Below are 27,408 nucleotides of genomic sequence, written 5' to 3' on the forward strand. Positions count from 1 at the left end.
CGCATGCCGACCTTGTCGGAGCATTTTGGACGGTGGCTACAACGGAGTATTGGGTGATGATGCATGTCTCTGGCACCACCGTTGCCCCCAGGGTGACTCCGGTTCTTCTTGAAACAGGTCTTCGTCGATGCTGCCGTTGCCCTTACCGCCCCCGAGAATCTATCCCATCCTTTTCCCCCTGAGGTTGGGACTTTGGAGGTGGGGCGAAGCAAGGCGGGGCGAAAGCCGATAGGCCCGCCACACGCACTGGACACGAAATGGGAAGAGAAGTTTGTAGCTTGAAGCGGCTTCTGGCGTATTCTTTCCAAACCATCTTCTCGATGTCGTCGATGATGTATTTATTATTATTATTTTTTTTCTGGCCCACCGGGTCTTGTAACGTACACCTTGTTGGTTGAAAAATGAAAAGGAGATTTTGTTACCTCGTCTGCATCTTGCATCGAATAGTCGTCTGTCGAACTTCTTTATTCTTCTTTCTTCTCTCTTCCTCCTTTTCTTCTTTTCTTTTTCACGTCGTCCTAAGGTCATCGACGACCTCTTTTATTCATGTTGGATTGTTATTTGCCGAGCTCCTTTTCAACTTTTATGCCGTTCGAGGATACCCGATTGTCATTTTTTGGTCAATGGCTGCAGGCTCGCTTGGGGGCCATTCGGGCCTGTGGTCCCTCCTAGGGCTTGAATTCGGGGATCCGAGCCTCTGTCACCCTAAGTAAGTTGTCCTATTTTGTGTCGAAAACTTTCTCAAAAGCTGGGACTCCCGATGGGAGCCCCAGTCCTTGCGGCGACAGAGTTTTCTGTACCTCGATCGCTGTCCGTTTTCCAATCGTAGCTGTCATGGTCCGTTGCCTTTCTTTTTCCTTTTCGCTCGGAATTTTTCTCCGCTGAAGTCAAGGCGAAGTTCGACTCCCGTGGGAGTTCGGACGGAACCCTCCTGTGATTGGAGTCGTGGAGCCCGGCTCCCGTAGGAGTCCGGGTGGAGTCTTCCTTGGCATCGCGGATGGAGCCCGGCTCCCGTAGGAGTCCGGGTGGAGTCTTCTTTGGCGTTGTGGACGGAGCCCGGCTCCCGTAGGAGTCCGGGTGGAGTCTTCCTTGGCATCGCGGACGGAGCCCAGCTCCCGTAGGAGTCCGGGTGGAGTCTTCCTTGGCATCGCGGATGGAGTCTGGCTCCGGTAGGAGTCCGGGTGGAGTCTTCCTTGGCGTCGCGGACGGAGCCCGGCTCCCGTAGGAGTCTGGGTGGAGTCTTCCTTGGCATCGCGGATGGAGCCCGGCTCCCGTAGGAGTCCGGGCCTTCCACTTTGCTCGAGCCAGGGCGAGGTTCTCCTCCCATTTCCGGCCCGACTGTGGGGGCGCGTTAGGGCGCTGTAAGGCCTCTCCCCCCATCCGGTCTAAAAGAACCGGGCCTTTGACTTTGCTCATGTCAGGATGAGGTTCTCCTCCTGTTTCTGACATGACTGTGGGGGCACATTAGGGTGCTGTAAGGCCTCTCCCCCCATCCAGTCTAAACGGAACCGGGCCTTCGACCTTGCTCAAGTTAGGGCGAGGTTCTCCTCCTGTCCCTAACAGGACTGTGGGGGTGCATATGAGCGTTGTAGGGCCTCTCCCCCCATCCGATCTAAATGAAACTGGGCCTTCGACCTTGCTCATGTCAGGACGAGGTCCTCCTCCTGTTCCTGACATGGCTGTGGGGGCACATATGGGCGTTGTACGGCCTCTCCCCCCATCCGGTCTAAACGAAACCAGGCCTTCGACTTTGCTCATGTCAGGACGAGATCCTCCTCCTGTTCCTGACATGGCTGTGGGGGCACATATGGGCATTGTAGGGCCTCTCCCCCCATCCGATCTAAATGGAACCGGGCCTTCGACTTTGCTCATGTCAGGACGAGGTTCTCCTCCTGTTCCTGACACGGCTTGTGCGAATTGTTCAAAGACATACAGGTATGCAACTTTCAATTAAAATGATGTTATTGGTAGTACACCCATAAGTTTTTCGAGTTCCACGGTCGTGGGAGGTTGGCTCCTCCGAGTTTCTTAAGATAATAAGTTCCTGGCCGGACTACTTCTTTGACTTCATACGGTCCTTCCCAGTTTGGGGCGAGTTTCCCCCGGTCCTGAGGTTGCGAGACAGTAGCTCGTCGAAGCACTAGATCTCCTGCTTTAAAGGCTTTGTTCTTGACCCGGGCATTGTAATATCGAGCAACCTTCTGTCTGTAGGCTGCCATCCAAACTTGAGCTATCTCCCATCTTTCTTCCAGTAGGTCGAGGTTGGTTCTAAGACCTTGCGAATTTTGATGTTCGTCGAACGCCACGACTCGTGCTGACGGGAGTTTAAGCTCGATGAGGATGATGGCTTCCGTACCGAAGGCTAAAGCGAAAGGGGTCTCCCCCGTAGGTAACCTCTGGGTAGTTCGATACGTCCATAGCACATGATAAAGCTCATCCGCCCAAGTTTCCTTTGCTTTTTCAAGCTTTGTCTTAATCCCGTGCAAAAGGGTTCTGTTGGTCACCTGAGCTTCGCCGTTCGCCTGGGGATGGGCTACTGATGTGAAGTTGTGGGAGATGTTTAGATCTTCACAGAATTCGGTGAATTTTGCTCCCGCAAATTATCATCCATTATCAGTGATTAGGGTTCTAGACAGACCGAACCTACACACGATCGATTTCCAGACGAAATCTTGTACTTTTGCTTTCGTAATTTTTGCTAGTGGTTCGGCTTCAACCCATTTGGTGAAGTAGTCGATCGCTACGAGGAGGAACTTCCTTTGCCCAGATGCCATGGGAAAAGGGCCAAGGATATCCATCTCCCATTGCGCAAAAGGCCATGGGGCACTCAAGGGTGCGAGCTCGGTGGTGGGCTGTCTCTGGATGTTGGCGTATCTCTGGCATCGATCATACCTTTTGACATATTCAATCGAATCACGATGCATCATTGGCCAGTAATATCCCTGACGGAGCAGCTTGTGGGATAAAGATCTAGCCCCCAAATAGTTTCCGCAAATCCCTTCATGTACTTCCCACAAGGCGTAGTCAGCTTCCGAGGGCCGGAGACATTTCAAGAGGGGCAAGGAGTATGATCTTTTGTACAATTTGCCCTCATAAAGGATGTACCGGGAGGCTTGATTTCGGAGCTTCCGAGCCTCCTTCGCGTCCTGGGGGAGAACTCCATCTCTAAGATAGGTTATCAGCGGGTCGACCCAGCTGGGCTCATGGTCGATCTCCATTACGGGCCGCGATTCTTCTATACTCGGGTGTTTTAGAACTTCAAAGAGGACACCTTTGGGCAATTCGGCTGGAGCCGATGTTGCCAGCTTGGAGAGAAGATCGGCTCTGGTATTCTCCAGCCTTGGAATCTGTCTAATGTTGAAGCTGCTGAAGGCGGGGGTGAGCTCCTTTACCTTCTCAAGGTATCTGGCCATACTATCCTCCCGCGCTTCATAACTCCCGCTGACTTGTCCCACCACCAGTTGAGAGTCACTGTGCACCCGGAGCTGACTTATTCCCAGCTCTCTGGCGATCCTTAGTCCTGCGATCAGAGCTTCATATTTCGCTCCATTGTTTGTTGCGGGAAACTCGAAACGCAGAGCGTACTCCGCGATGACTCCCTCCGGACTGACCAAGATCAGGCCTGCACCTGCGCCCGACATGTTGGAAGATCAGTCCACATAGAGGGTCCAAAAGCGATCGGAGGGATTGGCCTCTTCGTTGGGGGAGTTCGGTTGAGACTTCAGGTCGTCAGCCTTGCTTTGCTCAGGTTTGGCCTCCTCTGGGATGGTGCACTCTACTATGAAATCTGCCAGTATTTGGGCCCTTACTGCTGGTCTAGGTCTGTAGTTGATGTCGAATTTCATGAGCTCGATCACCCATTTTGTCATTCTTCCGAAGGTGTCAGCCCGGTGCAAAACCGCCTTGATCGGTTGATCGGTGAGTAGCGTCATGGTGTGCCCTTGAAAGTAGGGTCGGAGCCTCCGAGCTGCAACCAACAAGGCGTAGGTCAGTTTTTCTAATTTGGTGTACCTGGTCTCGGTGTCCCTCAGTGCGTGGCTAATGTAGTAGACTGGTCGCTGGACTTTCATTTCTTCTTTGACAAGGATGGCCGCGAGGGCCATGGGAGAGACCGCTAGGTATAAAAATAGCTCCTCCCCAGGTTCAGGCTTTGCCAACAGCGGGGGTGAGCTAAGGTAGCTTCTTAACTCTTCGAACGTCTGTTGGCACTCGGGGGTCCAACAGAAGTTCTTCGGCTGCTTGAGGATTTGAAAGAAGGGCAAGCACCGTTCGACCGACCTCGTGACGAAGCGATTAAGAGCCGCTATCCTCCCTGTGAGGCGCTGAACTTCTTTGATCGACTTTGGGACGGTCATCTCCTGGATGGTGCGAATTTTCTTCGGATTGGCCTCAATCCTGCGCCCTGATACCATGAAGCCCAGGAACTTTCCTGAGGTTACTCCGAAAGCACATTTAGTTGGGTTCAGCTTCATTCTATACTTTCGGAGAGTGTCAAAGGTCTCCTCGAGGTCGGCGATATGATTTCTGGAAGACTTGCTTTTTACGAGCATATCATCCACGTAGACCTCCATGTTTCAGTCGATCTGCTCCTTGAAGATTTTGTTCACCAACCGTTGGTAGGTTGCGCCCGCATTCTTGAGGCCGAAAGGTATGACCCTGTAACAGTAAAGGCCGTGATTAGTGATGAAAGCTGTCTTTTCTTCATCTTCCGACGCCATTCTAATTTGATTATAGCCAGAGAACACATCCATAAAGGTGAGGAGCTCATGGCCTAAGGTCGCGTCCACCAGTTGGTCGATTCTGGGAAGGGGGTAGCTGTCCTTTGGACAAGTCTTATTCAGCTTTTTGAAGTCTATGCACATCCTCCATTTGCCGTTTGCTTTTTTGACCAGAACAACATTGGAAATCCAATCAGGATAATTGACTTCCTTAATGAATCCGGCCTTGAGGAGCTTATCCACTTCCTCGGCTATCGCCTTCTGCCTCTCTGAGGCATGACTCCGAATTTTTTCTTTCATCGATCGATGCTTTGGATCGACGGCCAGATGATGCTCCATGACTTCCGTGTCAATCCCCGGCATGTCTGCTGGAACCCAAGCGAAAACGTCCGCATTCCTTCGTAGAAAATCAATAAGACGCGTCCGCACCTCCTCCCCCAGGTTGGAGCCAATTAGTGCCACATGATCCGCATTCCCATCATTCAAAGGGATTGGTACCAGATCTTCGATTGGGCCGCCCCTTTCTTCGGTGAGGTCATCGCGAGCATCTAGTCCATCGACGGGACAGGGGTCAGCCTGATCACTTCTTTGCAAGGCGATGTTGTAGCAGTGTCTGGCCAGGGCTTGGTCTCCCCGGACCTCTCCGATCCCCTGGTTGGTGGGGAACTTCAACTTCAAATGGTAGGTCGAAACGACAGCTCGGTGAGCATTGAGGTCGGGTCGGCCAAGGATTGCATTGTAGGCGGATGGCGCCTTCACCACCAAGAAATTCACCAGAGCCCTAGATTGCTTTGGATATTGACCCGCGGCCACAGTCAAAGCTATCATTCCTTCCGTCGGAACGGCGTCACCGGTAAACCCTACCAGGGGGGAGCAAATCGGCCTCAGATGACCGCCAAGAGCGGACATTCTTGAAAAGGTGTTGTAGAACAAGATGTCGGCCGAACTTCTATTGTCGACAAGAATGCGACGGATGTCGTAATTTGCTATGTTCAAGAAAACTATGACTGCGTCGTTATGAAGGAATTGGACTCCCTGGGTGTCTTCTTCGGTAAAGGTTATGGGTTCTTCAACCTTTTGCCGCTTGGGGGATACAGCCGGTATGTTGGTTGCCTCCCATCGGGATCTCCCCGAAATGGTGTTGACGGAATCCGATAGAGGCCGATCGTCCGGCCACTCCTTATCGGCGACCATAGTCGGAGGTAGTTGTGCGAATGCCTCGCGAGAAGGCATCAAATGAGGAAAGGAGGAGTGGGTGCCGGATAAGATGACCGGAGGTGGATCCATTGAGCGCTCCTTTAAGAACAAGGATACTGCGAGGGTTCACCTCTTCCTCTAGCGCCAATCTTGTTGGTGCAAAAATCCGCTTGCGTCGGAGAAGCTGGAGTCGAGGAAGTCGCGGTCGCCGCCGGGACCTGCAAAGGAAGTCTAAACCGGAGGTGGGGTTGCTCCAGCAAGACCCTCCGATGCTCAAGTCAGTTCTCTGCCTCAACAAGAATGGAGTGCTCGAATGAAGAATTTAGCAGAGTTTTTAGATTAAAGATGAGAGCATATCGAATAACGTATCTGGGGTTTTCCTTTTATAGACGGAGAGGGCAACAGATTGATAGCGACGCCTGTAACCGTCTGGTAGTGGGCCGCCCAGAGTCAGGAGGAATTTATTACGGAGAGTAGTGGAGTGGGGTCGTGGCTATCATCGTGGCTCGCCACGTGGGATCAGTTACGGGGAGTGGAGCGGCGTCCGCTGTCGTGACTCATCTGGGGGTGGTGGAATCGCACAGGATCTGCCGTAGGGAGTGGAGCAGAATCATGGCCGTTAATACGGCCTGTCAGGGAGTAATGGAGCTGCTTAGGGCCCACCGTAGAGAGTGGAGCAGTGTTGTCCATTATTGTGGCCTGCCAGGGGGTCCAGACTCGTCGGTCGAAGTTCGATTGGGGTTGGTGATGGAGCCCGGCTCCCGTAGGAGTCCGGGCGAGGTCTTCCCATAGTCGGAATAGAAGATGGAGTCTGGCTTCCATAGGAACCTGGACGAAGTCCACTCGCAGTCGGTCGAGTCGAGGATGAAGTTCGGCTCCCGTAGGAGTCGGGATGAAGTCCTCCTACAATTAAAGTCGAAGGCGAAGTCCGACCCCCGTAGGAGTCCGGACAAGGCATACCAGCAGTTGATGTTGAGGATGGAGCCCGACTCCCGTAGGAGTCTGGACGAAGTCCTCTCGGAGTCAAAGTCGTGGGCGAAGCCCGGCTCCCGTAGGAGTCCGAGCGGAGTCTCCCTGCAATTGAAGTCAGGTACGAAGTCCGACTCTCGTAGGAGTCCGGATGGAGCTTACCGGTAGTTGAAGTTGGTGACGAAGCCTGGCTCCTGTAGAAGTCCGGGCGGAGAGTCCCTCTTGAAGTTGGAGTTATGGGCGGAGCCCGGCTCCCGTAGGAGTCCGGGCGGAGTCCTCTCGGAGTCGAAGTCGTGGGCGAAGCCCGGCTCCCATAGGAGTCCGGGCAGAGTCCCCCTGCAATTGAAGTCAGGTACGAAGTCCGGCTCCCGTGGGAGTCCGGACGGAGCTTACCGGTAGTTGAAGTTGGTGACGAAGCCTGGCTCCCGTAGAAGTCCGAGCGGAGAGTCCCTCTTGAAGTTGGAGTTGTGGGCGGAGCCCGGCTCCCGTAGGAGTCCGGGCGGAGTCCTCTCGGAGTCGAAGTCGTGGGCGAAGCCCGGCTCCCGTAGGAGTCCAGGCAGAGTCCCCCTGCAATTGAAGTCAGGTACGAAGTTCGGCTCCCATGGGAGTCTGGATGGATCTTACCGGCAGTTGATGTTGGCGACGAAGCCCGGCTCCCGTAGGAGTTCGGGCGGAGTTTCCCTTGAGGTTGGAGTCAGGGCGGAGTCCGGCTCCCGTGGGAGTCCGGGCGGAGTCCTCTTGGAGCTGATTCTGCTGAGGACTTCGGCTGTGGGTATTTTATACCCAACAGATATATAAACATAGGTCAATTTCTTCCTATTTTGTCTGACTTATGTACGTAACTCCATAGGTTCAAATACTAAGTTGATAGCACAAAAATCAATTCCTGCACTAATCGAAATACCATCTAGCAATGGTTTTTGACATCCAGATAGGTCAAATTATCGTAAAAAAATATTTCAAAACCCATACTTATGGTTATCGCATAATTCATTCTTTTGATTCTGGATGCTCTAGGATGGTCTCAGGTTAACTGTCAACCGAGATTGCTTCATCCACATTGTATTTTAATCTTTCAAATCCATCTCATGGATTACCTTGGCCAAGGCTTTACTAAATTAAAATACAGCGATACATCAACTCCAATAATCTGGAGAGGTCAATTCCATCTTAATCTACACACAGACTTTGCAAGTACTTGACTGTACCCAGTAGCCTTCCGTCACTGTATTAAAAATTCAGGTAGTTCGGCATCAAAGCACAGTGAGTTGCTTGCAAGTCACTATAGTAATCTCAGGTCTGAAGGATATTTATACCCATATGTTTCATGAGCAGCTCTTGACAGCAGAATACTCAGCAGGTGAGTCACTTGTTCCGTGATGATGTACTTTTACATCTCACCTGTATGCCAAACCAGTGTCACCACACTCCTTGGTTAAGAGAAAAACCAACCCATATGGCACACAACGATCTTCACTCGATAAATGTCATCGTCCCATAATGATGTATCATTTGATCGTGAACTTATTTAAGAACTATACGATAAATCCTCTCTTTATTGTACACTAGCATAGTTCTAGAGACTTCATCACAGTATAAGAGTTTAAAGAAGATGTCACTTTGTGATGAAAAATATTAGAATAACTATTATTCAATAATCAATAATTCATATACAAGGATGAACTCAATCATCATATGATTGGTTTTAGGATACAATTCCCAACAACTCTCACTTGGACTAAAGTCAATAGGGGCAGTATCTTATACCCATCTTCCATTTGAAGTCATCGAACTCTTTGATCCTGAGAGCTTTAGTGAAGGGGTCAGCTAGGTTCTCTTTTTTGTTGATCTTCTGAAGCTCGACATCACCTCGATTCATGATCTCTTGCACTAGATGATAGCGGTGCAGAATATGTTTAGTGTGATGGTGCGACTTAGGTTCTTTTGCCTGAGCTATGGCACTGGAGTTGTCACCATACAGCAGGACAGGACCATCAATGGAAGGTACAACTTCCAGCTCGATAATGAACTTTCGCAATCACACCGCCTTCTTTGCAGCATCTGATGTAGCAATGTATTCTGCTTCGTATACAGAATCGATCACAGTATGTTTCTTGAAACTTTTTCAGCAAACAGCTCCTCCATTCAAGGTAAATACATAGTCCGACACACTTCTACTATTATCACAATTTGATTGAAAATTGAAATCAGTATATCTCACAAGTTTCATATCAGAGTCTCTATAGATAAACCATTAGTCTTTAGTATTTCTCAAATACTTAAGAATTACTTTTGCAATCTTTCAATGCTTCTCACTCGGATCTGACTGGTACCTACTCACTGCCCCTAGTGAATAGGCCACATCTGGCCTCGTATATGTCAGTGTACATGATAGATCTCATAGTCGAAGTATATGATATTCTACTCATACGCTCTCTCTCCTCAGAAGTTATCAGACAATCCTTCTTGAAAAGAGTAATTCCATGGTCTATCAGAAGATAGCCTTTCTTGAAATTATCCATATTGAACCACTTCAACAAGATATCAATATATGTGGATTGGGATAATCTAAGCAACCTTCTAGATCTATCCTATAGATCTTCATCCCTAGGATGTAGGATGCTTCTCCCAAGTCCTTCATGGAGAACTATGATGATAACCATAGCTTCACACTCTACAAAGTCGGGATATCATTTTCTAGTAATAGTATGTCATCCACATATAGCACAAGAAAAATGACCACAGAATCGAAAGCCCATTTATAGATGCAAGGCTCTTCTCCGTTCCTAACGAAGCCATACATTTTGATCACTTTATCAAAATGCATGTTTCAACTCCTCGATGCCTGCTTAAGTCCATAAATTGACCTTTTCAGCTTGCACACTTTCAACTCATCTGTAGATGTGAACCCTTCAAGTTGTATCATATATACCTCTTCTTCCAGCTCTCCATTAAGAAAAGTGATTTTGACATCCATCTGTCAGATCTTATAATCTAAGTGTGCAGCGACAGCAAGCATAATCCAGATGGACTTGAGCATTACCACAAGAGAGAATGTCTCGTCATAGTCAATACCATAATGCTGACGGTAATCCTTAGCAACTAGACGGACTTTATAGGTCTCTACCTTCCTATCCGCTCCTCTTTTTTTTTCTGAAAATCTATTTACACCCTATGGGTTTTATCCCTTCGGACGGATCAACTAGTATCCAAACACTATTGATCTCCATGGACTCCATCTCAGACTTCATGGCCTCAAGCCATTTTTGAGAGTCAGACCTTTGCATGGCCTCCATATAAGTGATCAGATCCTCATCGTTCTCATTAAATTCAATAGGATCACCGTCTCAGATCAAAAAATCGTAATATCTGTCCGACTGACATGGTCTCTATCGGATCCCCTTAATGGTGCCTCTACTGGCTCCGGATTCGATTCACCAACCAAACTCAATTCTGTATATGTCGATCCTTCCATCTTATGAACTTCATTAAGTTCAATTTTACAGGTATTAGCTCCTTCACCAAAGAACTCCTTTTTCAAAAAGACTGTCTGACTACTGACAAACATCTTTTATTCTACAGTGAGATAGAAGTAGTATCCTTTAGTTTTCTTTGGATACCCTACAAACAAGCATCTATCAGACTTTGATCCAAGCTTATCTGTCTTTAAATGCTTGACATAAGCTAGACATCTCCAGACCCTAAGATATGAGAGCACTGACTTACGTCCAGTCCATATCTCATATGGAGTTTTATCGACAGACTTGCTGGACACCTTATTCAAAATATAGTAGGTAGTCTCTAGAGCATATCCCTAAAAGGATATTGGTAGACTGAAAAAAATCCATCATGGATCGGATCATGTCTAACAAGATTCGATTCTTCCTCTCGGACACACCATTATGTTATGGTGTTCCAAGAGGGGTCTATTATGAGATAATCCCATTCTCTTCTAGATATGTCAGAAACTCACTGGTGAGGTATTCACCTCCTTGATCTGATCGAAGGATCTTAATACTCTTTTCAGTTTATTTTTCTACTTCAGCACAGAATTGTTTGAACATTTCAAATGATTCTGACTTATGCTTCATAAGATGATATACCCATACCTTGATAGGTCATCTGTAAACATAATGAAGTAGTAGTATCCTCCTCTGGCACTTATGTTCATAGGCCCACATACATCAGTATATATTAGACCTAGGACATCACTGGCTCTTTCACCTTTTCCTTTAAAAGGTGACTTAGTCATCTTACCAAGTAGACAAGATTCATAGGTAGGCAATGATTCACAACCATCTATCTCAAAGACACATTCCTTGATCAACCTGTCAATCCTATTCTTGTTCACATGACCAAGCCTACAATGTCAAAGGTAGGATTCTCTAACATTATCTATTTTGAGGTGTTTATTAGGTGTGTACATTACACTAACAGGCCGTGATATTATGTATATGCCATATTTTAATTGTCCATACATAATTGTAGTATCATTCATAATGATATCACAAAAATCATCTTTTATTATAAACTTGTAACCAAATTTAGCCAAAAGACCTACAGAGATGACATTCATCATAAAGGAGGGACAATAACGACAATCATCTAACATGATACTACTGGACTCGAAGACAAGCTGCAAAGTTTTCAAGACCAAAACTGGAATAAGGCTTCCATCTCTAGCATTAAGGAACCGCTCGTCCTCTCAAAATTTTCTACTTATCTGCAGTTTCTGCAACGAATTATATATATTAATAGGACTCCGGTATCCAATACCCAGGTAGTAGTATCACAAATAGAGAAATTATAAGGTGTTATCGTATAAATACCTTGTAAAGCAACCACTTACCTCTTTCTCTTCTTCTTAGGCCTGTTTGGGTCAAGGGTGGCTATATAAGTAGCATAATTCCTTTTCCAATGACCCAGCTTCCTACAGAAGAAGCTCTCTGTCTGGCTCTTGTCAACTTTTGACAGTTGCTCTGCTTGGGATCGACGGCACTGGATTTTTGCATCTTTTTCTTCTTTCCTCTCTTAGAGGATCGACGCCCTACAGATGAACCTTCCACTAAATTCACTGGCTCTTTTTGGAGCTGGTGATCCTTCTTAAAAGTCTGTAATAACCCTAGCAAACCATGGTAGTTTACTGCAAGCTTCGTCATTCTATAATGATTGTGAAAAGATAGGTAGAATTTCGGTAGCAAATTGGAGATCGCATCCTTGCCTAACTGTTCATGCAACAGAAAGCCAAGTTTGCTAAGATGTTCAATCTGCTCAATCATGTATAATACATGATCGGTGATTGAAGCTCCCTCTCGCATATGGGCATTGAACACTGCACAGGAGGTTTTATGTCTCTCTGCATCCTTGGAGGTGCCGAAGGACTCATTCAATATTTGAATCATCTCCTCAGGCTGTGTATCCTCGAACTTATGACTAAGTTCATCGTTCATAGCTGTCCTCATCACGTAATACACAATCGTGCGATCATTGAGCCACTTCATGTAAGTGTCTCTCGCAGCATGAGGAGCATTGGCTGCAGATTCTTCAGGTGCCTGATCCGTAAGGACATACAAAATCCTCTCATACTCCAACATGATCTTCAATTTTCGATACCAGCTATCAAAGTTGGGTTCGGTGAGCTTGTCGCTGTCCAACAGCGAATGGAGGGATAGTGTTGTGGCCATAACTAAAAGAAAAAAATATTAGCCTATTGGTATATGAATTATTATTATTATTTTTTTAATCCTGAAGACATGGACTTTACTCTAAAGGTCCTCTCACTATTTTTGTGAATTGGTAGCCTCTACCTCCAACTCGAGGAATTTCATTAATTCTTTAGTGGGTACTAGAATCCACACAGACTGTATTCGGATCTGAGTGTGGCTCGACTAACCTTAGTGCATCCATGGGTAGGTTCATAACCAATTATTTCTTCAAATAACTTCTAGCATTGGGTTTTGCCCCAGACATCCCTTCAGCAAGCATGTGGTGCCTCCATTGAAAATCCTGGTTAGGTCCAACCATTAACATGACACATCAAGTACATCCAACAAATGGATGTCCAGGCCCGAGTGTGGCTCGACCAACCTGAACATTGATCTGAAAGTACATCAAGGTGGTCATATGATGAATGAGAATTTCAATACGTAATAGACACTAGGCGTGTGGTGTCTCCAATGCCTATTTGGAATATTGGACTCATTATCATACACTTTAATGGGAGGCAATGATCAAGTTATCTCATAACTTTATCACTTTCTAGACCTAATAATTTAGAGAATTTGATTTTATTGATCTGAGAATAAGAGAAGAAGTCAACCTGCAAGTTACAAATCCTTCCTCTGACTTCACCAAGTCATGTAAAGGATTAAACACAAGCTAGTCTAAAGACACCTAAATCAGTCACACTGATTTACCTTAATGGCATGGGTCTGCACCAATCGACTAGTGACCTAATCAAAATATAATCTACCATGTTGGCCAGATAAGTGAGATCAACGGGAGGAATCTGCCCTTAACTCATCGTAGACGCATCTAGATGAATAGCTCTCAATTAAAAACCACTTGATCGAATCTGCCAAACTTACTTTAGACACCAACTGGTTAATTAGTTTCAATTTGGCACACTAGAAGATTCGGGCTCAACTACGGAGCCATGATCATGGTCCATTTATTAGGATCAAACATATGGACTTGATCAAACTTCAACTATTGAGATTGATTTAGAGCAATACTGACCTAATCTAATTCAACACTTGATTAGATTTAATTAATTTCTCTACTTGGTTCATATGTGTGTTGGAAATAGTATCCCAAAGCCAATCAACAGTTTGTTGATGGTTGTGCTTATTTTTATATATGTACATAAATTATGAATTAATAAAAATTATTTTAATATTTTTCATCACAAAATGTTTCATCTTCTAATGAACTCCTATGTTGTGGTGAAGTCCTTAGGACTATTTAGACTCAACAAAGGAGGATTTGTCATTTAGTCCTTAAATCTGTTCGCGATCAAATGATACGTTGTTACCAAGGATGACAACGTTTATCAAGCATAGGTCGTTGTGTGTCATATAGGTTGGTTGTCCTCTTAACCAATGAGTGTGGAGACACTGGTATGGCATACAGGTGAGATGTAAGGGTACATCTGCACTGAACGTGACCGACTTCGGAGCTATTTCTGCTGTCAAGATTTGCTCCGATGGAATATGGGTATAAATATCCCTCCGATCTAAGACCGCCACTGTGACTTGCAAGTAACTCACTGCACTTAGGCACTGGACTATCTGAATTTCTAATTCAGTGACGGAAGGCTGCTGGGTGTAGTCAAATACTTGACTTGTCGGTGTATGTGTCAAGATGGGATTGACCACTCCAGTTTAGGAGCTGTGTACAGTCATGTTTCAATTTAACAAAACCTTGGACAGGGTAGTCCTTGTGAGGAGTCACAGGACTGTTTGAGTTGAGCACGATTCGGATGATCTAATCAGGGTTGACAGTTTAACCCTGAGTCATCCTAAACACAGAGGTCAAAAGGATGAATTATACAGTAACCATATTCACATAGGTTCTGAGTATTGCGATTGTAACTATTCGACCTATCCAGTCATCGGGTACCATTGCTAGATGGTCACTTCAATTAGTACAGAAATTGGTTCCTATGCTACCGATTTAGGTTCGAACCTGCGGGGTCACACACATTAGAGATTCCTATCTGATCTGATGACTGATGAAGAATCTTAATGCTCATGGACTATGAGTCCTACGTATCTGAGACTCTGTGATCGAGAATCAGGATTCTCTGATCATGAATCCCACACATTTTGGGTATCGGGGTCAAGAGTCCCACTGGTTTGGGACTCTTCGATTAGGGTTACATATCGATGAATTCTGATGTCCGATTACCCATTGAATTTGGACTCAATATTTATGAGAGATTTAATTAGTGATTTGATCACTAATTAACTTAATTTGATTGAGTAATTATTTTTGGATCAAGTCCAATTGAATTGGATTCAGTTGGGTTTGACTCGATTAGGTTAAGAGTTGACCTAATCGTTGAGATGGTTTGGTTTCTGATTTGATCAGGGATTGGGCTTAATCAATTTCTGATTTGATTAGGATTTTATTAAGCCTAATTAAGCCTAATTTAGTTGAGTTTAAATTAGTCTAATTGGGCCTATCTTATTTGGTTCAATTAGGTTGGTTTAAATAATGAAACCACCTTGACTCATTCTCCCTGCACCACCTCACTTCCACTGCACCCATTTGAATTCACGAGAAGGATGTTCTTATAAATTTTTCCTCACGCAAAGCCCTCCTCATGCCCTACTTTAATGCACCAAATGAGTGGATAAGGATGATTGGTTGGCCATTCAAATTCAAAACAAAATTTGAATTTGAATGAGTAACCAATCTTAGCGCCTTGACCTTATCCTCTTTTAACGCCCTATTTATTACACAAAAAAATGTTTCTCATGAAATCACTCATGCATAAATTAAGCCACACCCTCCTCTTCTCACGTCCTTAGTGGATAGGAATAAATTGATTTCCATTTGAATTCAAAATTTGATTTGAATTCAAATATGCAATTACTCATCTTTATCCTCTCATGTGGATAAGATGTTTGACATTGTTTTAAAAGGAGGAGAAGAGTGGGGCGTGTGCAAGAAAAATTTTGGAGAGAAAATCTGAGCGTGAGGAATCCTTGTGTGCAAGGTAAAGGTCTATATCCTTCTGAGAGAAAAAGAAAGAAAAGAAAGAAAAAGTGTGCGCCAGATTTCAGTGAGTTCTTCAGGGTTTCAGCCTAGAGTTCGGGAAGTGAGAAGGTGAGCTACGAGTGTTGTGAGCCCACCAAATTTTAGAGAAATCTTCAACATCCTCTCAAGCACATCTGCTGATAATCTAAAATATCCAAAGAATTGACAGACATCGATCGAAGGAGTTCGATCAGCATCGACCGTCGAAAGAGCTCTACAACGAGCTAGCACTCGTGAGGAGTCGATCAGACCGGAAGCTTCATGTGGATGATCCACAGAGGCCAGACATATTGTGTGACTGTATCACGATGATCAAACTCTCCCGACGATGATCAGATTATGGTGATCTACTACCCGCATAAAGGTATTGTGTTCTGAACACATTACAGTAAAGTGTTTACTGTTCAAATTTGAATTTCAAATTTAAATGCATGCATGCTATATATCATATTTAGATCTTAGTGTAGAGTAAAATAGTGATTTTGAAAAAGTTTTAAAATTACTATTTTACCCTTGCACTAAATTTTTCCACAAATGGTATCAGAGCTAGATTTTTAGATATGATATATATATGTACATGTGTAGATTAAGTTGTAATCTAAAAGTTTAAATTTGAAATTTAAAATTTAAAATTTGAAATTTGAATTTTGAAAGTTGTTCGAAATTTAAAATTCAAAAATTTGAAATTCAAAATTTAAAATTTGAATTTTAAAATTTGAACTTCAAAATTTAAAAATTCAAAAATTTGAAATTCAAAATTTGAAATTTAAAATTTGGTTGAAATTTCAAATTTAAAATTCAAAATTTAAAATTCAAAATTTGAAATTCAAAATTTGAAATTCAAAAATTTGAAATTTGAAATTTGTTTGAAATTTGAAATTCAAAATCAAAAATTTGAAATTTGAAATTTGAAATTTAAATTTTGAAATTGGTATATTTAGATATACTTGATCCAAGTAACAAGTAATCGAATTGGGTTGGTTGCCATGGCCGTCCGGTCATAGGAGAAAAGTAGGGTTTAAAGGCCCTCTCTTCCCATTCGATGGGGTCTCCTATGATGGTAGGGGTGTCGATGCAATTATATCCCATGCAGATGAAGTAGCGAAAGGAATATTCATGATTTATTTTGATTGAGTTATTTTCTGTTATGTAATTAGCAATAGGATTGCTATTTGTGAAATGAGTCAACATATTTGGTGAACAGAAAATAAAACCTTTCAAATTTGAAAATTATTTTCGAAATGCCAAACCCTGACCCATCAGCCCAAATACTTAATTAAAAGAATTAAGTGTTATCTAGTAGGTCTAGAATTGTGAATTAAGACCTAAGATAATTGTATAAACTTGTGGGTCAATGGGTTAGATGGATAAGGTCCATAATTGGGTTAGACCTAAGGTTAGCTTAAAGAAATGGACTAAATTAGAGTAATTGGTCAAATCTAATCAAAAGTTGAATTAGATTAGGTCAAGGATACTCTAGACTCAACTCCAATAGTTGCAGTTGAATGGGTCCATGTCTTTAACTAGACCAAGATGGACTTAATTCATGGCTACGCGGTGGAACCCAATTTACTAAGTTGATCAAATTAAAACTAATGAACCGATTGGTGTCTAAGATAAGTTTGGCAGTTTGACCAGTGGTTTTTAAGCGGGAGCTACTCGCAGTGATTCGATCTCTGACGAGTTAATGGCATATCCCCACCACTGATCTCACTTACCTGGCCAACCTTCTGAATTAGGTTTTGATTAGATCACTTGGTGATTAGGGCTCACCCATGTCATTAGGTAAATCAGTTTGACTTATTTAGGTGCTCCTAATGCTGGCTTAATTAAATCTTTTTTAATCTGACTTGGTGAAGTCAGTGGGAGGATTGAAATTGACTGGTAATTTATCTTCTCATTTATTCTTTAATAAAATCCTCAAAAATTATTAGGTCCTAAAAATGATTAAGTTATATTGATAACTAAGTCATAGCCTTCTATTAAGTGAGTGATAATGAGTCCATTAGTTTAATAATCATTGGAGGCCCAAAGGCCTGGTGCTTATTGACTAATGAAATTATCATTCATAATATGATAATTTGGTTTGAGTCTTTCTGATGGTGGTCAGGTTGGCCGGCCAAAGTCGGGCCTGATCATTTATTGGTCTGATTCACCAAATCAAATCATGTTAATGGTTGGACCTAACCAGATCTTTTTAGTGGAGGTCAAAGCCTACTAATTAGGTTCTGGGGCAAAATCAATTATTAAAAGTTGTTTAGAGAAACAACTGGTTATGAACCTACCCATAGATACACATGGGTTGACCAACCAAAGTTTGGCTTGTGTGTAGTCTGTGTGGATTCTAGTACCCACTAAGGCATTAAAGTAATTCCTCGAATTGGAGGTTGAGGCTACCAATTCGTAAAAATACTGGGAGAAATTTTAGACTAAAATTCAAATCTTTAGTATTAATAATTTATGTACTAATATAGGTCTGATTTTCTTTTATGCAGCTATGGCCACTACCTTGTTGCTCCGGTCATTATTAGATAATGACAAGCTCATGGGACCTAATTTTGATAGCTGGTATCGAAAATTAAAAATCATTCTTGAGCATGAGCGGATCCTTTATGTAGTAATAGATCCGGCACCTGAGGAGCCAGCCCTGAATGCTAGAGGGACAGTCCGAGACACTTACCAGAAGTGGCTCAACGATCGCACCACCGTCCAGTGCATAATGCTGGCGGTAATGAATGATGAGTTCAGCCGCAGATTCGAGAACGCCCAACCACAGGAGATGCTTCAAATGTTGAACGACTCTTTTGGCACACCTGACGATGTTGATAGGTACAAAACTAGTTGTGCCATTTTCAATGCTCGGATGAGGGATGGAGCCTCAATCACTGATCATGTACTGTACATGATCGAAATGATTGAGCGCCTAAGTAAACTGGGTTTTCTCCTGCACGAGCAGCTCGATAAGGATGCGATCCTTAATTCTCTGCCCAAATCCTTCCTTCCCTTCTTACTCATTTTTGAATGACAAAGCCTACAGTGAACTACCACGGCTTGTTGGGGTTGCTGTAAAATTTTGAGAAGGATCACCAGCTCCATAAGGAGTCGGTGAATGTTGTGGGAGGGTCTTCTTCTGGTCGTCGACCCTTTAAGAAAGGGAAGAAGAACAAGAAGAAGAAGAATAAGTAGGTGCAGCTGCATACTGGGATGTCTGCACAGGGTCAGACCAAAAAGTGCAAACCCGACCAGAGCTAGGTGGAGTGCTTCTTTTGCAAGAAGCAGGGGCACTGAAAGAGGAACTGTCCTCTATATATTGCCTCACTGGACCCGAATAGGCCAAAGAAGAAGTAAGGTACTTATATGATAACACCTTGCAACTTTTTTATTTGTGATACTACTGCCTGGGTATTGGATACCGAAAGTCCTTATCATATTTGCAATTCGATGCAGGGTCAGCAGGTCAGTAGGAGATTTGATGAAGGCGAGAGGTTCCTGAATGTTGGAGATGGAAGCAAAGTTCCAGTTCTAGCATTAGGAATCATGAACCTTGTAATCAATTCTCGAAATATAATTTTGAGTGAATGTCACTATTGTCCAAGCTTTTTATTAAATATTATTTCTGTAGGCCTTTTGGCCATGTACGGTTATCAATTTTTAATAAAAAAAAATATTTGTAATATCATTTTGAATGGTGTTACAATGTTTGTTGGACAACTTAATAATGGAATTTACTTTCTATCACAACCTGTTAATGTGGTTCAAACCTCCGATAAATGCCCTAGAATAGATAATATGTCAGAAGTCTACCTTTGGCACTGTAGGCTAGGTCATATCAATAAGAACAGGATAAACAGGTTGGCTCAAGAAGAAATTCTTGAAGTAGGTGATTGTGAATCACTTCCAACCTGTGAGTCCTGTCTTCTTGGTAAAATGACCAAGTCACCTTTTACTGAAAAAGGTGAGTGAGCCAGTGAATTCTTGGGTCTGGTATATTCTGATGTATGTGGACCCATGAGCTCAAGTGCAAGAGATGGATATTTCTACTTCATAACCTTCACAGATGACCTATCGAGGTATGGGTATGTCTATTTAATGAAGCATAAGTCGAAGTCGTTTGAACTATTCAAACTATTCTGAAATGAGGTAAAAAAATAAACTGAAAAGTATATTAAAACTCTTCGATCTGATCGAGAAGGTGAATACCTTTCCAATGAGTTTCTGACATATCTTGGAGAGAATGTGATTCTCTCTCAATGGATTCCTCCTGGAACACCACAGCATAATGGTGTATCTGAAAGGAGGAATCAGACCTTGTTGGATATGGTTTGATCCATGATGGGGTTTGCTGGTCTGTCGATCTCCCTCTGGGGATATGCGCTCGAATCGGCTTATTACCTTCTAAATAGAGTTTCGAGTAAGTCTGTAACCAAAATTCCATATGAGATATGGATAGGACGTAAGCCAGTACTTCGCACCTTAGGGTTTGGGGGTGTCCGGCTTATGTTAAACGTTTCATTACGGACAAGCTAGGACCAAGGTCTGACAAGTATAATTTTATAGGATACCCAAAAGAGATCAAAGGGTATTATTTCTATCTGGCTGATGAGCAAAAGATGTTTGTCAGCCTTAAGACAATCTTTTTGGAAAAAGAGTTCCTTGGTGAAGGGACTGTTGCCTCTAAGGTCGAACTTGATGAAGTTCGACAGGTGGAAAAATCGACACAAGTTGCTGAACCTGAATCGGATTTGATTAGATCAGATCCGGAGCCCATTGTTCAAGCACCCTTAAGGCGATCTGGTAGAGTACCACATCAACCGGACAGATACTATGGTTTCTTGGTCCGGGACGACGATCCTGTCGAACTTGATGAAAACGATGAGGATCCGATCACCTACATGGATGCAATGCAGAGACCCGACTCTGAGAAATGGCTAGAGGCCATGAAATCCGAAATGGAGTCCATGAAGGTCAACGATGTGTGGACATTGGTTGACCCACCCGAAGGAGTAAAATCCATAGGGTGTAAGTGGGTCTTCAAGAGGAAGAGGGGCACAGACGGAAAGGTGAAAATCTATAAAGCCCGTCTGGTTACCCAAGGATATCGTCAACATTATGGTATAGACTTTGATAAGATATTTTCTCCTATGGCAATGCTCAAATCCATTCGGATTATGCTTGCGATAGCTGCCATTTGAACTATGAAATCTAGCAGATGGATGTGAAGACAGCTTTCCTAAATGGAGAGCTGGATGAAGAGGTATATATGATACAACCTGAAGGATTCACATCCACTGATGAGTCTAAGGTGTAAAGACTACAGAGGTCCATTTATGGACTTAAGCAGGCATCCTAGAGTTGGAACATACGTTTTGATAGGACGATCAAGACGTATGGCTTCGTTAAGAATGGAGAAGAGCTCTGCTTTTATAAGTGGGCTAATGGTCCAGTAGTGTTATTTCTTGTATTGTATGTGGATAATATTCTCTTAATCGGGAATGATGTCCCTGCATTACAGGGAATAAAGATTTGGCTGTCGTCACAGTTCTCCATGAAGGATTTGGGAGAAGCTTCCTACATCCTAGGGATGAGGATCTATAGGGATAGATCTAAAATGTTGCTTGGTTTATCCCAGTCTACGTACATAGATACTATGCTGAAGAGGTTCAGCATGGAGAATTTCAAGAAAGGCTATCTACCGATAGACCATGAAATTTCTCTCTCGAAGAGGGATTGTTCGACAACACCTCAAGAGAGAGAGCGTATGGGTAGGAATCCATATGCTTCGACAGTGGGATCTATCATGTACGCCATGACATGTACACGACCAGATGTGGCATACTCACTAAGGGTAGTGAGTAGATACCAATCTGATCCAGGGGAGAATCACTGAAAGGTTGTTAAAACCATCCTGAAGTATTTAAGAAATTCTAAGGACCAGTGGCTTGTTTATGGTGAATCGGACTTGAGACTTATAGGGTTTACAGATTCTAGTTTCCAGTCTGATCACGATGACAGCAAAAGTGTGTCGAGATTTATTTTTACTCTTAATGGTGGGACTATCTGCTGGAAGAGTTTCAAGCAACATACAGTGGCTGATTCAGTTTACGAGGCAGAGTATGTTGCTGCATCAAATACTGCCAAAGAAGCGGTGTGGCTGAGAAAATTCATCATTGAGCTTAGAGTAGCACCCTCCCTTGTTGGTCCAGTTCTACTCTACTGTGACAGCTCTGGAGCCATTGCTCAGGCGAAGGAACCCAAGGCACACCAGCGGATGAAGCATATTCTACACCGCTACCATCTCATCCGAGAAATTATGGATCGAGGTGACGTCGACCTTCAGAAGATCGATGGAAAGGAGAACCTGACCAATCCATTCACTAAAGTCATTGCGGTGAAGGAGTTCGACGACTACAAGTTGAAGATGGGTATTAGATACTGCACCGATTGGCTTTAGGCCAAGTGGGAGATTGTTGGGAATAGTGTCCTAAAGTCAATCGTCAGCCTGTTGACGGTTGTGCTTATTTTTGTATATGTACATGAATTATGAATTAATAAAAATTATTTTGATATTTTTCATCACAAAATATTTCATCTTCTAATGAACTCCTATGTTGTGGTGAAGTCCTTAGGACTATTTAGACTCGACAAAAGAAGATTTGTCGTTTAGTCCTTAAATCTGTTCGCGACCAAATGATACGTTGTTACCAAGGACGACAATGTTTATCAAGCATAGGTCATTGTGTGCCATATAGGTTGGTTGTCCTCTTAACCAATGAGTGTGGAGACACTGGTATGGCATACAGGTGAGATGTAAGGGTACATCTGCACTGAACGTGACCAACTCCGGAGCTATTTCTACTGTCAAGATTTGCTCCGATGGAATATGGGTATAAATATCCCTCCGATCTAAGACCGCCACTGTGACTTGCAAGTAACTCACTGCACTTAGGCATTGGACTATCTGAATTTCTAATTCAGTGACGGAAGGCTGCTGGGTGTAGTCAAATACTTGACTTGTCGGTGCATGTGTCAAGATGGGATTGACCACTCCAGTTTAGGAGCTGTGTACAGTCGTGTTTCAATTTAACAAAACCTTGGACAGGGTAGTCCTTGTGACGAGTCACAGGACTGTTTGAGTTGAGCACGATTCGGATGATCTAATCAGGGTTGACAGTTTAACCTTGAGTCGTCCTAAACACAGAGGTCAAAAGGATGAATTATACAGTAACCATATTCACGTAGGTTCTGAGTGTTGCGATTGCGACTATTCAACCTATCTGGTCATCGGGTACCATTGCTAGATGGTCACTTTGATTAGTACAAGAATTGGTTCCTGTGCTACTGGCTTAGGTTCGAACCTGCGGGGTCACACACATTAGAGGTTCCTATCTGATCTGATGGCTGATGAAGAGTCCTAATGCTCGTGGACTATGAGTCCTACATGTCTGAGACTCTGTGATTGAGAATCAAGATTCTTTGATCATGAGTCCCATACATTTTGGGTACCAGGGTCAAGAGTCCCACTGGTTTGGGACTTTTCGATCAGGGTTACATATTGATGAATTCTGATGCCCGATTACCCACTGAATTTGGACTCAATATTTATGAGAAGTTTAATTAATGATTTGATCACTAATTAACTCAATTTGATTGAGTAATTATTTTTGGATCAAGTCCAATTGAATTGGATTCAGTTGGGTTTGACCCGATTAGGTTAAGAGTTGACCTAATCGTCGAGATGGTTTGGTCCCTGATTTGATCAGGGGTTGGGCTTAATCAATTCTTGATTTGATTAAGATTTTATTGAGCCTAATTAAGCCTAATTTAGTTAGATTTAAATTAGTCTAATTGGACCTATCTTATTTGGTTCAATTAGGTTGGTTTAAATAATGAAACCACCTTGACTCATTCTCCCTGCGCCACCTCACTTCCACTGCGCCCATTTGAATTCACGAGAAGGAAGTTCTCATGAATTTTTCCTCATGCAAAGCCCTCCTCACGCCCTACTTTAATACACCAAATGAGTGGATAAGGATGATTGGTTGGCCATTCAAATTCAAAACAAAGTTTGAATTTGAATGAGAAACCAATCTTAGTGCCTTGACCTTATCCTCTTTTAACGCCCCATTTATTACACGAGAAAATATTTCTCATGAAATCACTCATGTACAAATTAAGCTACGCTCTCATCTTCTCACACCTTTAGTGGATAGGAATAAATTGATTTCCATTTGAATTCAAAATTTTATTTGAATTCAAATATGCAATTACTCATCTTTATCCTCTCACGTGGATAAGACGTTTGACATTATTTTAAAAGGAGGAGAAGAGTGGGGCGTGTGCAAGAAAAATTTTGGAGAGAAAATCTGGGCATGAGGAATCCTTGTGTGTAAGGTGAAGGTCTATATCCTTCCGAGAGAAAAAGAAAGAAAAGAAAGAAAAAGTGTGCACAGGGTTTCAGTGAGTTCTTCAGGGTTTCAGCCTGGAGTTCGGGAAGTGAGAAGGTGAGCTACGAGTGTTGTGAGCCCACCAAATTTTAGAGAGATCTTCAACATTCTCTCAAGCATGTCTGCTAATGATTTGGAGTATCTAAAAAATCGACAGACATCGATCGAAGGAGTTCGATCAGCATCAGCCGTCGAAAGGGCTCTACAACGAGCTAGTACTCGTGAGGAGTCGATCAAATCAGAAGCTTCATGTGGACAATCCACAGAGGTCAGACACACTGTATGGCTACATCACGATGATCAGACTCTCCCGACGATAATCAGATTACGGTGATCTACTACCCGCACAAAGGTATTGTGTTATGAACACATTACAATAAAGTGTTTATTGTTCAAATCGAATTTCAAATTTAAATGCATGCATGCTATATATCATATTTAGATCCTAGTGTAGGATAAATTTTTATTAATTAATTAAATTAATTAATAATTTTCATTATAAAATAATAATTTTGAAAAAGTTTTAAAATTACCATTTTACCCCTGCACTGAATTTCCCCATAATATGTTCCTAACTCTAGGTCTAACCCATTAAAAAGATCTGATTCATGCTAACCCTTTGCTCATCATATTATGTGGTGTTCTAATGTTCTTCAATTCTTAATTTTAGATCATTCAAACTTAATTCAAAATTAAGTGTGTGAAATGTGTGTTTCGGTTTGTAAAATTATTCTACAAGGGTTTCAAGTGAAGCATATCATATGTTTCAATACATAAAAATAAATTTTCATAATATGTTTAACAATTAAATATATATAGGTATGATCTAAACTTTATTCATACATTTCATGTATCATGACAACTTTTAGATTAATACCAATTACATCATATGTAACATATAATTTAGATCTAAAATAATTTTATATCTGAATTTTATCCTATTATAATAAATTATCAATCATTTTAGATCTAATCTAAATATATTTATGATTAAAAAATTATATAAAAATCTATTCATTTTTTTCTTCATAAAATTGGATCACAATGACACCCCTACATGTCATAAGAGAACCCATCGAATAGACAAAAGAGAGATTAATCTCTTTAATCTCTTATGATCAGATAGTCTGGTGATCTCATCAATCCGAGTACTAGGCTACTAAGATCTAAAATCTAATTTCATATATAATTACATCAACATGTAATTATTGATAAAACTATTTTATGTCATGAATATATCCTTGATCTCATCAATTATGTTTTTCATTTAATCCAATTAGATTTGATGTATCATATACATCATATCAAATATAAAACTTATTTTATACTGATTATAAAATATTAATTTTAGATTTAATATAAAATAAAAAAATAATTAGATGTAAATATGAATGCATAAGAAATTAATTTCTAATAAAATCTATTTTCACGTAGTGCTGAATTATGATAGGATTCAGATCTAAATATTCATCGAAATGGATCTAATTTAAATCTGAAATAATCCTCACTTTATAAAAAAAAAATAAAATTAAAATTTTATTAAAATAAATTTAAAATAGATTTTTAATTCATATTATTTTTTATCAAAAATTTAGCAACAGCAGAATTCTTTTATAACAGATTTATAACAACCTTAATCAATCATTGATTGGCACCTCTAATCCAATCAAAATCAGATCAAAAATTTTACATAAATAGATTTAAATAATATTTAATATTATATAAAAAATTTTAATTATATCTCATATAAATAATTATAAAAAATTTTATTTTGTATGCATATATTTCAAGCTTGCACAGATACCAGTTGAAGGGAAGGAAACAGTTTCCCTCCAGAATGCCCAAGTTGTATCTAAAAATTTTCTCTAATATTCTACTTGTTTAAGGATCAAATCCTTACCTAAATCATAGTAGAATCAGGAATCAAATCTCAAATTATCTAACATAAACCTTCGTAGAGACCTAGATATGTAGACCCTCTACTTCGCATGCACGTCAGACGCTGCAGGAAAGCAGGATGAACTCCAATCTAATTAGCTTTTCATGCACAATCAATCGAAAGATGAGATGTGATGATGTGACACCTCACACCAGTAGATAAGATACCCAAGAAGGATCCACACCCAAGGAGAGGAGGCGGCAACAAAGGGAGAGATATAGAAGATGAAGGACCTCTCTCTTCACACGCCTCTCTCTCTCTCTTTTTCTCTTCTCTCAATTTGATTTGTTTGCTATTCTATTCTCTTCTTTCATCCATAGGTAGAGATCCTCTCTATTTATAGATGATTCTTATGACCCAATGAGAGGAGGACTCTTTATTCAAACCTGATTTGAATTGGTCCAATACTCATGAAAGGACTCTACATGAGATATAATTGCCATCACTTATGACATCCACTTTGCACCTACTCTCACATCCACTTGGGACTCCCTAAATAAGCACCAAATCAATTTTTGGTCATGCTTCATGAGTGGGTATTCTCAGTGCAAATAGGAATACTCATATCTCATCCAAAATATGTTCGATTCGAGTCTGATTCGAAGCCGATTCGAAATAATTTCGAAAGGCTATCAATTCTAAACTCTTTAGGACTTTTGTATCAAGTCTAACTTAAATTTTAGACCTATTTATGTCTAATTAATTCAGATCTAATTTAAAATTAATTAGTACTTAAATTCAATCTTTCATATGTTCCATGGATCATGATAGAAATTGTTCATCCCCCAGATTGAACCTGAACCTCAAGTGTAGTGCTAGCTAGACATAGTCAACTCTTCAATTCTATTTGACCCATAACTCAATTCTCAATCAAGTTAGCTTATATATTCAATCAAGTCAAGTACTTCTAGATTGAACATATAAACATAGGTCAATTTTTTTCTACTTTGTTTGACTTATGTGCGTGACTCCATAGGTTCAAACACTAAGCTAGTAGCATAGGAACCAATTCCAACACTAGTCGAGATACCGTCTAGCAATGGTTCCCGACATCCAGATAGGTCAAATTATCATAAAAAAATATTTTAGAATCCATATTCATGGTTACCGCATAATTCATCCTTTTGACTCTAGATGCTCTAGGATGGTCTCAGGTTAACTGTCAACCTAGATTGCTTCATCCACATTGTATTTCAACCTTTCAAATCCATCTGATGGATTACCCTGGCCAAGGTTTTACTAAATTGAAATACAGTGATACATCAACTCCAATAATTCGGAGGGGTCAATCCCATCTTGATCCACACACAGACTTCACAAGTACTTGACTGTACCCAATAGCCTTCTGTTATTGCATTAAAAATCTAAGTAGTTCGGC

The 27,408-nt window shown here is 42.0% G+C and overlaps 1 pseudogene; it reads left to right on the top strand.

Annotated features, from left to right (window-relative positions):
- The first annotated feature begins 257 nt into the window (after positions 1-257).
- The window catches only part of LOC105035920 (uncharacterized), a 37,349-nt pseudogene continuing 10,198 nt past the window's right edge, over positions 258-27,408 (top strand).

The sequence above is a fragment of the Elaeis guineensis genome, chromosome 13 (assembly GCF_000442705.2).
Source record: "Elaeis guineensis isolate ETL-2024a chromosome 13, EG11, whole genome shotgun sequence".
Taxonomy (NCBI): Eukaryota; Viridiplantae; Streptophyta; class Magnoliopsida; order Arecales; family Arecaceae; genus Elaeis; species Elaeis guineensis.